At 52.6% G+C, this 14,452-nt stretch overlaps 1 protein-coding gene across 9 annotated transcripts in view; it reads left to right on the plus strand.

Annotated features, from left to right (window-relative positions):
- The window catches only part of RGS3 (regulator of G protein signaling 3), a 155,004-nt gene that overhangs the window by 109,823 nt on the left and 30,729 nt on the right, over window positions 1-14,452 (plus strand). The window contains exon 1 of one of the 9 annotated variants that reach the window (XM_061426571.1): window positions 10,901-11,256. The exons of 6 other annotated variants lie outside the window; for them this stretch is intronic. The gene's annotated coding sequence lies outside the window, so the exon portion shown is untranslated. Of the gene's footprint in view, window positions 1-10,900; window positions 11,257-11,340; window positions 11,448-11,488; window positions 11,648-14,452 lie in introns of those variants that run through there. 2 more of the 9 variants (XM_061426572.1, XM_061426570.1) reach the window with 2 other exon arrangements.

Genomic DNA, 14,452 nt, shown 5'->3' on the forward strand with positions numbered 1-14,452 from the left:
GGGAAAATTTATATTTTATTTTGTATGCTAAGTTGCTTCAGTCGTGTCTGACTCTTTGCAACCCCTTGGACTGTAGTCCACCAGGTTCCTCTGTCCATGGGGATTCTCCAGGCAAGAATACTGGAGTGGGTTACCATGCCCTCCTCCAACGGATCTTCCCCAACCCACCGATCGAACCCGCATCTCTTATGTCTCCTACATTGGCAGGTGAATTCTTTACCACCAGTGTCATTTTAATTTGCAATTGTTTGATTATTAGTGAGGTTGGGCTTCTCTTTATTTTTATTTGTCTTTCATATTTCTTCTTCTTTGGCTCATCAGTTAATATAATTTGCCCAGTTTTCTACTGGGGCAGTTGTTTTATTTATGATATTAGAATATTAACCATGTGCTTATTATGTAGGTTACAAATATTTTTTCCAGTTTATCATTTGTCTTTTAACTTTATTTATACTCTTTTTTTTGTCATTCAGAAGTTAACATTTTTAAATAATCAAGTATTTTTGTAGTCAACTCTGTTTTTTGATCGTAGGGGGCTGTACTTGCTGAGGACTTTCCTCTCCAAAATTATAACGAATATTCTCCTATATCTTCTTCAAGTACTTTTAACCTTTTATGTTTCACCTTCATATTTTAATTCTTCTGCACTTAATCTAGTACATGGTGTCAGATGGAACTCTTATTAATTTTTTTCCCCAAGAGTTGACCAGTTTTTTCAAACCTATTTTTTAAGTTATTCTTCCTTTACTTACTTATCATAGACCAAATGTCCACACATTAGTGGCTTGATTTCTAAATTCTTGTTTCCCTCATTAATCCATCTATTCCTACAACAGTAGTATTAAATATCCCAAGGCTAACATCTCATTGGGCTTTCCTGGTGACTCAGGTGGTAAAGAATCTGCCTTCAATGCAGGAAACCCAGGTTCAATTCCTGGGTCAGGAAGATTCCCTGGGGAAGGGAATGGCTACCCACTCCAGTATTTTTGCCTGGAGACTTCCATGGACAGAAGAGCCTGGAAGGCTACAGTCCACGGGGCTGCAAAGAGTTGGTCATGCCTGAGTGACTAACGCTTTCACTTTGCAACCTCTCATTATTCTTCTGTAAAATTTCCTTGGAAGTTATATGTTGTTGTATTAGTCACTCAGTCATGACCGACTCTTTGTGACCCCATGGGCTGTAGCATGCCAGGCTTCTTTGGTAATTTTACCCAAATCTTTTTCACAAACATGTTTCACTATCGAGAATGACATCAGACCTACAAGAGCGTGTCCTCATGTCCTACAACCCACGTCAGCTGACCATACTTCTCTTTGCTTTGCTTCTCCATGACTCCTAAGTATTGCTGAAATCATCTGAAATTGTACTTTCTGATTGTTACTATTCTTAAACATTAGTAAAAATCTTTTACTTAAGATTGCATATAACTTTGCAGTTACATTATATGTAGTTAAATGTCTAAATGCTTCTGGCTTCATTGCTTGCTGGTCTCTTGTATCCGAGAGCATCTTATTCTTGACTTCTGGATTTTGATTCATTTTGGTTTGGAGAGCTTTCTTGGATAAATTCATCAGAAAAGATCTGTGGGTGGCATACGTTCTTAGTCTTTATTAAGTCTGGAAATATTTGCCCTTGTGTTTGAGTCATCTTTTCCTGAGTAGTGAATTCCGTGTTAGCAGTCTTTCCCTAGAACCTGAGAGAAGGGCTCTATTGTCCCCGCATTTGGTGTTGTAAGAAGTGCAGTTCTCACCTGAATCTCTGAAGTCTCTTTATGGAAGCAAGCAGGATTTCTCTCTCTACTCTTAGGAATTTAGAAGCTTCATCAGATTATTTCTAGCTGTTTGTCCTCTTTTGGGTAATTTTTCCTGGTACTCACTAGGTAAGTCCTTTCAGCCGAAAGGCCCAAGTCTTTTCTTAGTTCAGGGAAATTTTCTACTAGTTTTTGGAATAATTTATTTTCTATGTTTTTAAAAAATATATTTACTTATTTTATTTTTTAATATTTATTTGTCTGCGTCTGGTCTCAGTTGCGACACACAGGATCTTTTAGTTGTCGCGTGAGAACTCTTAGTTGCAGTATGTGGAATCTAGTTCCCCGACCAGGGATTGAACCCAGGCCCCTGCATTGGCAGCCACTGGACCACCAGGGAAGTCTGTATTTTCTATGTTTTAAAACTTTCTCTTTCTGGATTTCCTATTGCAAATAATAATAATACCACCTAATAGTTATCAGATGTCCTTTCCTTCTGCTGTAATATTAATCTGCTTAACACTGTTGTTATTATTTCCATTTTACAGATGAAGAAACAAAGGAACAGAGAGGTTAAATAGACTGTATACACGGTCTCACAGCTAGGAGGTGTAGACCATGATCCAAATCTAGGCATCTGGCTTCAGAATCTGTGCTCTTAGCAACTACACTATACTCTCTGCCTGTCAAAACCAGCCTCTGGACTTGCCCCTGACGCTGACCTCAACAGCCTTCAGTGAAAATTTGAGTGTTGGCAGAGAGGGACTCTATAAGCAGTGGGAGATAGCATAGGGATGCTAGAATGATGGAGTTGAAAGAGACCAGGTAACTGAGCACCAGAGAGTAGCCAAGATCACCAGAGGTTCTCCAGTGAATTCAGAACTGAGACTCTTCCTGTCCGCACCCTTCCCTCTGTTCAGCCCCGCCGTTTAGGTCTCATCTCTGTCCCTGGGACTACTGCATGGTAGTAGGGGAGCTTCCAGTTCCTACTCCTCTCCCTGTAGTCACCTCTCCAAACAGCAGCCAAGGTGACCCTTCCTATAGGGCAAGCCTGGTCACTGTTTCACTGCTGAATGTTTGTTGAATGACTGCATGAATGAAAAATAATTTCAGAGTAGCTCTTGTATGTCAGACACTGTGCTAAACACTGGTGACTCCGCACACGTCAGTCAAGAATCTTCCAGTTGCCAGTGACAAGAACCCAACTCAAATTAGCTTCAGCCGGAAATGGAATTTACTGGATTTAGGAGGGTAGCCTTCAGGCATAGAGAGATTCAGGACCTTGAGCAGCATCACCAGAACTGGCATTCTTCGCTCTGTCTCTGGGCTCGACCTGTTTATGTGTTGGCTCACTCCCTTAGTGAGGGCAGATAGTTGCCAGAAGTACCAGGGTGATGGCCTTGTAGTGTGATGCCCTCGATCCTTTCAACAGTATTCCTGGGTCTGAGTCTTAGTGGTTCAAGCCGGATCATGTGCCTGTCCCAGTCGCTGAAGACTATAGGATGGGACAAAGTGCTAGACCAAGGGCTGAGTCACATGGCCATCCCTGGAGTGGGAGGTGGGTCAGTTTCACGTGAGTCACCTGTTTTGAGAGTGAGGGAAGGACGGGCAGTTTCTCAGATGGTAAAGAAGGGCAATTGGAAGCTGGTCAGGCAGAGTCCCAGATGTCCTTTACTTTATTTATGGTTCATCAGCCAACAGAGTTCTCATGTCCATAGAGCTAGTTCATAGTCTGATGTGGTGGAGGACAACTGAAGGAAAGACAGACACCAACCAAGTGTGAAAAATATGTAAGGAAAAGATGACATTTATAGTAAAGGCCCAGTGCGGGTGGTCAGGAACATGAGGCAAGGGGCAGCAGAGAGGTGGAGGCAAGATCATTCTGGGGGAGGACCTCAAGGCAGACCAGTGTGCCTGAAAGCATGAGGGAGCTGGAGATGAGGACGAGGCTGGAGGAGCCTGAGAGGCTGTGTAAGGGGTCTGAGCTTTATCCCAGGGCACTGGGAGCTGTGTGTTCGACCTGTGTCATGGAAAGCTTGCAGCCTCGTTGCAGAGAATGGTGTGGACGACGGCGAGGTGAGAGGCTGGGAACAGTGAGGAGTCTGTCGCCCTCACCTTGGGAAGAGGTGCTGGCAAGCAGCAGGGATGAAGAGAGATGAGAGCTCTGCATGGTGCGGAGGAGGCGGGATCTGCGAGACTGGGGATTCGCTGGGTGGAGAGAGAGTTTGGGAGAGGGAAGACGCCCATGCGTCTGGTTTAGGCAAATAGGCAATTGGTGGTTCCATTCTCTGAGCTGGGAGCCCCAGAGAGGACACTGCTCAGGTGACGGGATGGTGAGTCCCCTGCAGGTGTGAGTGCTATTATAGAGGCCTGGTTAGTGAGTTCTCATAGAAACAGCATCGTTTGCACCAGGGCTTCTTAATTCACCTGCGGTGAAGAGCCTTGTACTTAGTTAAAATGTGCACTGAGTAGGATCTCTCATGCCGGTTTGACAGCGCCGAACCCAGCCCTGTACCTCTTCAGTCCAACCAGTCCACGGTCTTGTACTTGGATGTCACAGCCATGTCAAGTTGCTACAGAAGTTTCCAAACACTGTTGACTTTGTTGCTTATCTTATTATAAACCAGTAACAAGCAGCTCATGGACCAGTGCATTCTGCAGACTGCATGCTGGGTAGATCTGATCTCATTCAACCCCTGTACCCATTTTAGAGACGGGGAAATTGAGGCCCAAAGAGGGGACTGGTCTTGTCCCAGGTCTTGCATTAAACAGCAGCAAAGCCAGCATTTCAGGCCAGTCTTTCAACTGCTGACCCTCTGTTTTGGTAATTTGGCTTTAGGCCTAACAGTCCAAGCAAGCGCTTAACTTGGGGGAATCCGGGGATTAACGATATTTAGCAGCCAAAGTCCGAAGGAGGCAATGGCACCCCATTCCAGTACTCTTGCCTGGAAAATCCCATGCACGGAGGAGCCTCGTAGGCTGCAGTCCATGGGCAGTCCATACTAAGAGTCGAACACGACAGAGAGATTTCTCTTTCACTTTTCACTTTCATGCATTGGAGAAGGAAATGGCAACCCACTACAGTATTCTTGCTTGGAGAATCCCAGGGATGGGGGAGCCTGGTGGGCTGCCGTCTATGGGGTTGCACAGAGTCGGACACGACTGAAGTGACTTAACAGCAGCAGCAGCCAAGGTCACAGAGTTGGCCTCCAAGTCTGTGCCAAACACTTCCCAGGAACTCCAGTGGTCAAGATGGGCTGACCCTGGAGCTGGCACAAGCCCAGTGGGTCGAGGATTCCTCCCCAAAGCCTGAAATCCCAGGCGGACGAGTGGCTGGTTGGACTGAAGCCAGGAAAGAAGATAGTGGTGGCTTTTGGCCATCTTGTGCTGCTATAGCCACCCAAGGTCAGGCTGATGCCGCTGAGGTGACTGTCATGCGTGCCCTGGGCTGGAGGCAGAAGCCGGCCAGCCGCAGTTCTAAGGACCAGCTCTGCTGGGGGACTTTGGACTCCTGGCTTTTGCTGCATGTGGGCTTCCCCCTCACTGTGGTTGGGAGATGCAGTTCCCATGAGCAAACTGGAGATTGACCTTGCTGCCTGAAGTTCCTGAGGAAGAGGCCGACAGCAAGAGCAGAGACATTTGGGGAACACGAGTCAGGGCAGGACACACAGCTTAAGAGTGTACACCTTGGCGCCATGCTGCCATTTTTGCCATTGCTTTAGCCATGTAACCTTTCTGCCTTTAGTTTTCCCATCTGTAGGATGGGAATAATTATAGCTTGTTGCTCAATAAATGTTAGTGATTATCAGCTGTTAGTCGAACCAGGCACCGTGTTAGGCCTTCATCTATTTGACCCTCAACAGCTATTTTTGCATTTTACATTACTCTCTTCACCAACCCACTCCATCAGTTCTGTCCTTTGACGGATGATGAAAGTGCAAGTGAAAGTGAAGTTGTGTCCGACTCTTCACGACCCCGTGGACTGTAGCCCACCAGGCTCCTCCATCCATGGGACTCTCCAGGCGATAGCAGCAATGACAATACAACAATAGCCGTAGCTCTTATTTACTGAGCGCCAGGCATTCCAGAGCACTACCTCACTCGTTCTCCCGCAGGGCCCACTGAGGCAGGCAGTCATAGCCCCATTTTACAGATTAGGAAACCGAGGCTCAGAGACATTAAAGTGACTTGCCCAAGATGACTCACACTCAAATTTTGGGGGGCTGCAAAGTCTATACTCTTTCTAAATACCACTGCTGGAACCTAATCCTTTAGGGAGGAGCTTGTGGGGCCTGGGACTGACTTTGAAGGGGAGGAGTAGACCCAGGGGGCTACTGGACACCCATCTCCAGCCTCTTTTTAGGGATGGAAGACTGAGACCCATAACAGGGAAGGGACCTGCCCTGGGTTCTGTAGACTACAGTCCAGAACTCCCTGTGGATTTGAACCTGAGGATGGATGCTTGCTTTGTCCTGCCCCAGCCCCCTATTTGCAGCATGTGCCCCCAAGAGCAAGGCAAGTGCCCCCAGAAAGAGCCAGGAGCATGCCCTTAGCAAGCGGTAGAAGTGTGTGTCCTCTGCCCTGGTGTTAGGGCCAGAGAGGCCAGAACATGGCAGAACAGTTCTTGTTTGAAGTGTCAGCACCAAGGTCACCACCCGCCCTCCAAGTCAGAGCCCAGGCGCAGGCTACTTCTCTGTCTGTGCCCATAGTTCCAAGCACGTGACAAGAGTTCAATAGTTATTGAAATAATCAGTGTCTCTTGGCCCACTCTTCTGTGGGGGTGGCCTTTGTGCATGGAGACTTGTAGACCCCCAAACCAAGGCTCTGAGACCCAATGAGTTAAAGGCCCAGAACTCCCCCAGTAGGTTAGCAAATTCAGAGCTTGGACTGGAGAGGCATATACAGATATTCCACAGTTTCCAGGGCAGCCCAGGGCCATCAGTCTCTTCTGTCACAGGTTGGAGGAGGGCAGGGTTCTGTAGAAAGTGGGGCCTCTGTGTGGGGCCCCGGCTTCCAGTACCCCCTGTCACCCATAACACAGGACTGGTCCCTTCATTGTCCAGGGAATTAAAAGCCTGAGCCTCTGCTGGTGGGGACTGGGGTGGTCTTAGTCTGTCGCCCGCTCTGGATTCCTGGGGCCCCGCCTCCCTTGGCTTGGTGCCCTGTTTCTGCCAAGTGACATCACTGTCCTCCCCACCCTGGAATAAAATCCCAGTGGACTTTGCATCAGAAGCCAGGACGGGAAAGCTCATTAAATAGCCTTCGGCAGGTACCCTCTTGTTTTTTGGGGTTTTTTTTGAGGAAGGTATTGCCAAGGCCCCGTTTCCCCCAGGTGGAGGCTGTGGGGGGAAGGAAGGTGGGCGGGTTTCCATCTGCCCGAGGCTCAGGACAGGGTCTTGCAAACACAGTTCCAGATGTCCCAGGCTTAACACAGCGGAGGCAGTGAGGGAAGACAGGGAGGGAGCCGTGCTGTGGTCCGACTGCAGGGCCGCAGCTTGGCCAGGGCATCTGGGCCGAATCCTGCTGCTGCTGCTGCGCCTCCCGAGGGGCCTCCCTGGAGCCTATGGGTGCCGCCCCTCTTAAAATGGGAGGTGCACATTCACTAGCTCCCTGCTAACCCTCCCTGGTCCTAGCCCTGGAAGCTGCTGCCAGCTTGTCTGAACAGTGAGATATTTGCCTATATGGTTGGGCTGTGTAGCCAGCACGCTTCTCGGGACATAGCCAGAGGGCTCTGTTCTGTGGTCTGCCTTGTGCAGGGCACAGTGGATTGGGTTCGATCTGTGGCTCTGTACTTACTGGTGACCTTAAACAGGTTTAATCATCTCTTTGCCTCCGTTTACCTCTCTGTAAAATGGGGATGGGCTTCCTGGGTAGCTTAGTGGTAAAGAATCTGCCCGCCAATTCAGGAGACACGGGTTCCATTCCTGGGAAGATCCCTGGAGGAGGGCATGGCAACCCAGCCTAGTATTCTTGCCTGGAGAATCCCCACGGACAGAGGAGCCTGGCGGGCTACAGTCCATGAGGTCGCAACAGAGTTGAACATGACCGAGCGCCTAAACAACAGCAGCTAACTGGGGACACTAGACATCATAGCTAATAGGGTTGTGAAGGTTTCATGAGTCAGTAATTGGGACGTGCTTTGCGCAGTGCTGACACAGCCTAAGCGTCAAATAGGTGTTTGTTAAATAATATATGGAGATCAGTGAGTGGGGCCCAGGCTCTGAGGGCCCAGGTGCTGACCCTGTGGGCCACCTGGATCTCGCTGTTCCCAAGATCCTCCTGTCCTGAACAGCACCATCATTTATGTAGGTCTGAGGGTTCCAGTGGTCATGTTTGGATGTGAGAGTTGGACCATAAAGAAAGCTGAGTGCCGAAGAATTGATGCTTTTGAACTGTGATGTTGGAGAAGACTCTTGAGAGTCCCTTGGACTGCAAGGAAATCCAACCAGTCCATCCTAAAGGAGATCAGTCCTGGGTGTTCATTGGAAGGACTGATATTGAAGCTGAAACTCCAATACTTTGGCCACCTGATGCGAAGAGCTGACTTATTTGAAAAGACCCTGATGCTGGGAAAGATTGAAGGCAGGAGAAGGGGATGACAGAGGATGACATGGTTAGATGGCATCACCGACTCAATGGACATGGGTTTGGGTAGACTCCAGGAGTTTGTGATGGACAGGGAGGCCTGGCATGCTGTGGGTCATGGGGTCACAAAGAGTCGGACACGACTGAGCAACTGAACTGAACTGAGAGGCACTGGGATGCGACAGAAGAAGCAGTGGACTGGGGGTTGGCAAGCTCTGGTCCTGGCCCTGTCACTGACTCGCTCTGTTTCCTTGGGAAAGTCACTTACCCTCTCTGAGCCTCGTATTCACTGGCTATAAAAAGGGAATAGGAATGAAAGATCTCCAGGTGCCCTTCTGGTTTAGGTGGCCTGACTGACAGTGACTGTCTCATCCTACCCAGGCTGCACACGGGGAGGGGCCGCATGCTCTGTGGCTCTGCGTCTGGACCTGTGGGGAGGCAGAGGGCAGTGGCCCCCTGGGCTCCCCAGGCACTAGGTGCTCTCCCAAGCTGGCCTGGCCCCCTCCTGGGCCTCAGGGCACTTTCCTGCTGTGCCCTTTCGTCGTCATCCTAGTGGTCCGGAGCACTGATGGATGCATCCTGGATCTGTTCCCAACTCAGCGCCCTGGGTTGGCAGGGCTGCTCTGACACAGTATCCAATGATGTGCTCCCTAGTCTGACTGTGCGCCCTATGTCGTTTGGCCTGGTGAGGACAGGGTCCTGGTCTGCCAGCTCTCCACCCCATCCCCATGGCCCAGCCCAGAGCCCGGCCTGTAGCTGGCGCTTGGAACTTTATGTTGATTGAGAAGTGAAGACTCAGCTGAACTCAGGGACTCCTCTCATCTCAAGGAAGACCCTATATTCAGGCTCTCCACGCTGAGAAATCCTACCCCAAGCGCCAGATATCCCCTCCTGGGAACTGTCCGTCGCCCATTAGAACTGGCCATCTCCTAAGACTCACCTCCTTGGTTTTCCTGGACAGGAGTGGGCCCTGCTTCCCAGGAACCTGGCAAATGATAGTTTTCCAATCTGGAAGTTTCCTGGGCTGTGCAAGGACTGCCTTGGCTCAGCCCCCAGGGACAAGACGAAGTGTTGATGGGGGAGTGTAAGTGCCCAGCTCAGATGAGGGCTGTTCTGAGTTGACCCTAATAAAGGATGTTTTCTTATGTCAGCATGCATGAGTATGCTGTATATGTGAGAGAGACAGGACTAGAGAGTGGGAGACGGGCAGGGAGGCAGGCAGAGGCAGACATTCAGGGGCGCTGAGACTCATTTAGGGGGAGCAAGAGGCAGAGGGAGAGCGCTCTGGCCCAGGGCGGCTGTGGCGGAAAAGAGGATGGGGCTCCTGCCCTGTGTTTTCTGGGCTGACATCCAGGGAGCTGGCCACGAGGGTGGTAAGCATGCTCAGGTTGGAACTGGCTATGGAACAGACATCCCTGACCAGAGCCTCAGGCACAGTCCGTGGTGTGTTTGAGGACATCAGACAAGTGTCTGCAGCAGCCGTAGCCTCACCATCAAATAGCTTTGTGCTGTCAAGGCAGCTTCCTGCAGTGGTTCCGAGTGGGCATCCTGGACTTGGATCTGTGCTGTGCTTAGGCACTCAGTCCTGTCCGACTCTTTGTGAACCCCACAGACCACAGCTGGTCAGGCTCCTCTGTCTGTGGAATTCTCCAGGCAAGAATACTGGTGTGGGTAGCCATTCCCTTCACCAGGGGACCTTTCCAACCCAGGGATTGAACCAAGGTCTCTTATGTCTCCTGCATTGGCAGATGGGTTCTTTACCACTAGCGCCACCTGGGAAGCTCCTGCAAATCCTACTGGTCTTCAAACAACAAGCTGTGGGCAGCTTCCACTGCCATTCCCCACCTCGGGTCCTTTGTAAATAGGGTAGTACTAGCACCTGCCTCACGAGGTGTCAATCAGGATTAAATGAATTAATGAAGGCCAGACTCTCAGAAGAGTGCCTGCCCCACAATCACTGAATCCTCTAATAACCCCGCAAGTGGGCAGGTCAAAGGCTGTCAGTCCCATTTTACAGATGAGGAGACCCAGGCTCAGAGATGAGTAGGGACTTGCTCAGTGATGTCCGGACAGCCAGGGCTGGAGCTGGAACCTGAACAGGGGACCCTCGCCTGCTGCCCCCCCATCCTCCCACTCACGTGGTCCCTCTGATAGGGACATCTCCTTCACTTGTGATCCTTACTCTTGGGCTATTGTAACATGCCCCTTTCAGCCCCCGTACTCGGGGGAAGGAAGCCCCAAGCTCTCTGTCCACCTCTGATTGCCCAGACACGGCACACAAAAGTGCTAAATAAAAACATGTGTGTTGGCTGCGCTGATGGTTCGGTCGGTCGGGAGGTGACTGAAGCAGCCGCTCCCCCGCAGCGGGGGCTGTGGCATTCTTGGAGTCAGTGCGTTTAGGCTGCTGGACCCTGGGTTAAACTGCAGCCGCCCACTGGGATGAGAGGCGGGTTGGGGTAGGGGTGGGGGTGTGCCTGGAAAGCCTCGGTGATTGGCTCTGTCCTGCCCCTGCTGGGGGAGCCCAGAGCTGCGGCCAGTGGGTTGGGATGCCCCAGCTGGGGGAGCCTTCAGGATGTGTGTGGGGGTGCAGTCGGCTTGGGATCCTCAGTGCCCACGGGATTGCCACCGTGAAAAGTGGACACCTCTCTCTCCAGAGCAGCACTCCGGGGGTCCGGGGTGGGGCAGCCCCAGTCCTGGGGACGGGCGCGGCTGGGGAGTCAAGGCTGGTGCATGTGAGCCTGTCACCCAGGGAGCCCCTGGGCCCCTTGCCGGCTGAAGGAAGGGGTGGTGGAGGACTCTTCCTCAAGACATCCCGGACTCCTGCTCAGATGAAAGTGTCTTGGGAAATTACAGAGTTTTCTGTTTGATGGAAGAAAGAAATTCAGCTTCTCTCTAGAGTGGCGGCAGCGGGCTGGACCGGGTGTGTGTTTGGGAAGGGCGCTGGAGGAGGAGGGGGAGGAAGAGGAGGAGGGCAGAGAGGAGGAGGAGGAAGAGGAGGAGGAGGGACGAGTGATGCAAGGGTTTTGAAAACGGCTACCTAGATGTGCGAGGTGGAACCTGGTCATTTGGTTCTGCTTTTCCCAGCAGGTACCGCTCCCCTGGGGAACTTGGGTAAGTCCATAAATAGCCCTGCTGACACAAAGGAGCTCTGTCTGGGGAAGGCGGCTGCTTGACACGGCCGCCGGGAGCTGCCACAGTCACGGCCGCCCGGCCGCCTGCCCGCCTGCGGGAGGAGCCAGGCGGAGAGCCGGGCGGGCGGGCTGGCAGGAACAGCAGCCAGGAGTCCCCAGGTCCCTGCTGGAGTGTGCTGGGTAGGTGCCTGGGTGCCAGGGTGCGTGTGCGGTGGGCTGGGGGCTCTTGTCCAGGCCACCCTGTGCCCCTGTTCCTATTGTTTCTTCCCCAGGGCAGCCATTGAGAGGCATGTTGCAACCAAACCATGTTATGTTCTGCTCTGAGATAGCTCTGTGTGTGTGTGTCTGTCTGTCTGTCTCGGCGGGTGGGGACCCTGCAGGGCTGGGGCGTGCTTGCACTGTGTGCTGCTACCACTTCTACACTGGTCAGCCGGCTTTTCTTGCCGAGAGAAAGGAATGTTTGGTGATCAGAAGTCCGGACGCTGAGTGGGGAGGGAGCTCTCAGCCCATGGTGCTGACCACCCACCAGGCACAAGGATGGCTGTTCTTGCCTTCCATGAGGGGAAGGAAGTGGTGCTCTCGGGGGGCTGGTCTGGGTAGAGGGCTGCGGTGGCTGATCCCTGAGGTGTCTGCTGAAATGTCCACTGAAAGTCCAGGCAGAGATAGAGATGCTCTGCCTCCTGAGCCCCTTGGGGAAGGTCTTGCACCTGCTCCTTTGGCTTCTTGCTGAGACTTGTGAGGAAGGGTGTCGTTGTTAGGGTCCGACTCACCCCGCAGTGTTAGGTGCTGTGAGCAGAGAGAGGCCGATTCTGTTGTCCACGTGGAGAGAGCCTGCATCTCTCCTCTTGTCCTGAGGTGTCCGAGAAGAATCCTCCTGCCCTGGGAGCTCAGGGCCGAGGAGAGCCAGGTGCAGAGAGTGGAGGGGCTATGCCTCAGTTCACACAGCGGGTCTCTGGCCAGGACCAGGTTGCAGGATGTCTGCCTCCTGGAACAGCAAGGACCGGGTATGTGGGTGTCATCACCCCGACCCCAGCGATGACATTCAGTCTGGAGTCTGCCACTCCTGGCTTGAGATGCCTAGCTAAGTCTGGAGCCACTAGATCCCTCACCAAAAGCTCGCCACATCGTTCCGCCGCCCTCAGGCCTCACAGCTGGGACTATCGGACTCCCCTGTCCTCACGGCTGGAGTGGGTCTGTCTCCTGGAAGGAGGGAGCCGCAGTGCCTGGCCTGCCAGTGCCCATGGGATCCCAGCCAGGGCACTGCGGCTACAGTCAAAGTTTCCACCAGGGCCCCTTGAGTCCTCCACACCCAGCGAAGGGGCACCTCCCCTCTTCCCCAGCCCTAGCACGTGGCAAGGCTTAGCCCAGGGCGGGCCCTTTGGGGAGCCAAGTTCCACAGCAGGGCCCGCTCCTGGCCCAGCCTGGCATCTGCTGTACCCGGGGGTAGGGGGCTGGTGAAGATGGAGGCAGCTGAGGTGAGTGGCCCCACTGTGGGGAATGTCACCGGGGCTTTGAACCGGAGATGGTCGAGGGGGCTTTTGATCATCAGTGTCTGGTGTTAGTGAAACCACCCCACTTCCTTGCTTTCTTGCCTTTGCACGTGCTGTCCCCACTGCCCGGAAAGCCCATCTCTTCTCTTCCCTTCTCTCCAGGTCTTAATCCTACCCAGCCTTCCCTAGCTAGAGCAAACACTGCAGTTGGAATATGTCCAGTGGTGGTGGTACCCATTGTGATTGCTTCATGTCTTATGAACGTGGGGTTTGAGCCGGATTCATCCTTTGGTCCCAAGGGTCCAGCCTGGGGCTCCGGGTGTGATAGGAAGGGGCTCAGGTGGGTTTCCTTGAGGACAGGCTCTGATGTCCAAGTCAGTTCTTCCTCTTCATCTCCTAGCTCTGCCTGGCAGAGAGTGGGCACTACCAATTTGGGCTCCGATGGGGAGTCCCTTTGGAGGGGCCCTCATTTCTTCACGTCGGCATGGCTCCCATAGGGCCAAGGGTTGGGGGATGGGATTTGATAGGCGATGAGGCAGGGAAAACCTTGGCTTCAGCCTGGTTGAGCCCACAGCGAAAGCCCACTCAGGGATCAGGCTGGGCTGGCCTGGGCTGGGCTAGGTGGTGTGGTGTCTACACTATGGCCTGGGCCATGGAGGGTGGAAGGGACAAGCCCCAGCTGGTTTGAATGCAGTACTTCTGGTCTTTCCCACAGACTACGGCAGCTTAGAGCTCAGATTGGGCCCCACCGGGACAGTGCCAACCAGGGAGGTGGATCGGAGGGTTGAGGGGGGGTGTGTGGTTTTCAACCAGTGGTCTGCCTGGTTCCCCAAAAGAGATACAGCTAAGGAGGGAGTGCTCACGCTCCGCTAGGTTCCTGGGGAACCTAGGGGACCCTGAAAGCCACTTCCCGTTTGGTCTCCCAAGGCCCCAGAATAACTGAGTGTGTTTACTTTCTGGCCAGATGCGGGCCTGAGGCAGACGAAGAAGGACTTGCCTGAGGTTCCATGCAACTCAGTGGCACAGTGGGGACAAGAACCCAGATCTGTGGGTCCCCCACCCAGCTTTCTCTCCATGACACCAGCTGCATGACTCAGAGCACCTGGCTTTCATCTTGGTGCTCACTTTTGGGGGACCCCCTTAGTGACGCATTCCTTTCCAGGACCCCCACATTACTGGCTTTTTCCTCTGGAAAAGCATTGTGTATGGTAGAGAAAGCCCTGGCCCGGCCAACAGACTGGAGACCGAGGCGCAGTCTGGTCCCTGCTGGCTGGATTATCTCAGGCCAATCTCCTTTTTTCTCTGGCTCAGTTTCCCTTTTGGAGCAACCAGGGACCGCACCAGGTAGTGCCAGGCCCCTTCCTGCTATCCAGAGACTCTTCCATTCCCTGCCCACCCTCTCCTCTTCCTGGGTCCTGAGGGTCATCAGTCAAGGCCAGGGTTGGGCTTCTCGGGGAAGCGGCCCCCAACCTGTTCCTCAGGCCCTTCTGATCAG

Source organism: Bos javanicus, chromosome 8, assembly GCF_032452875.1.
Source record: "Bos javanicus breed banteng chromosome 8, ARS-OSU_banteng_1.0, whole genome shotgun sequence".
Lineage (NCBI taxonomy): Eukaryota > Metazoa > Chordata > Mammalia > Artiodactyla > Bovidae > Bos > Bos javanicus.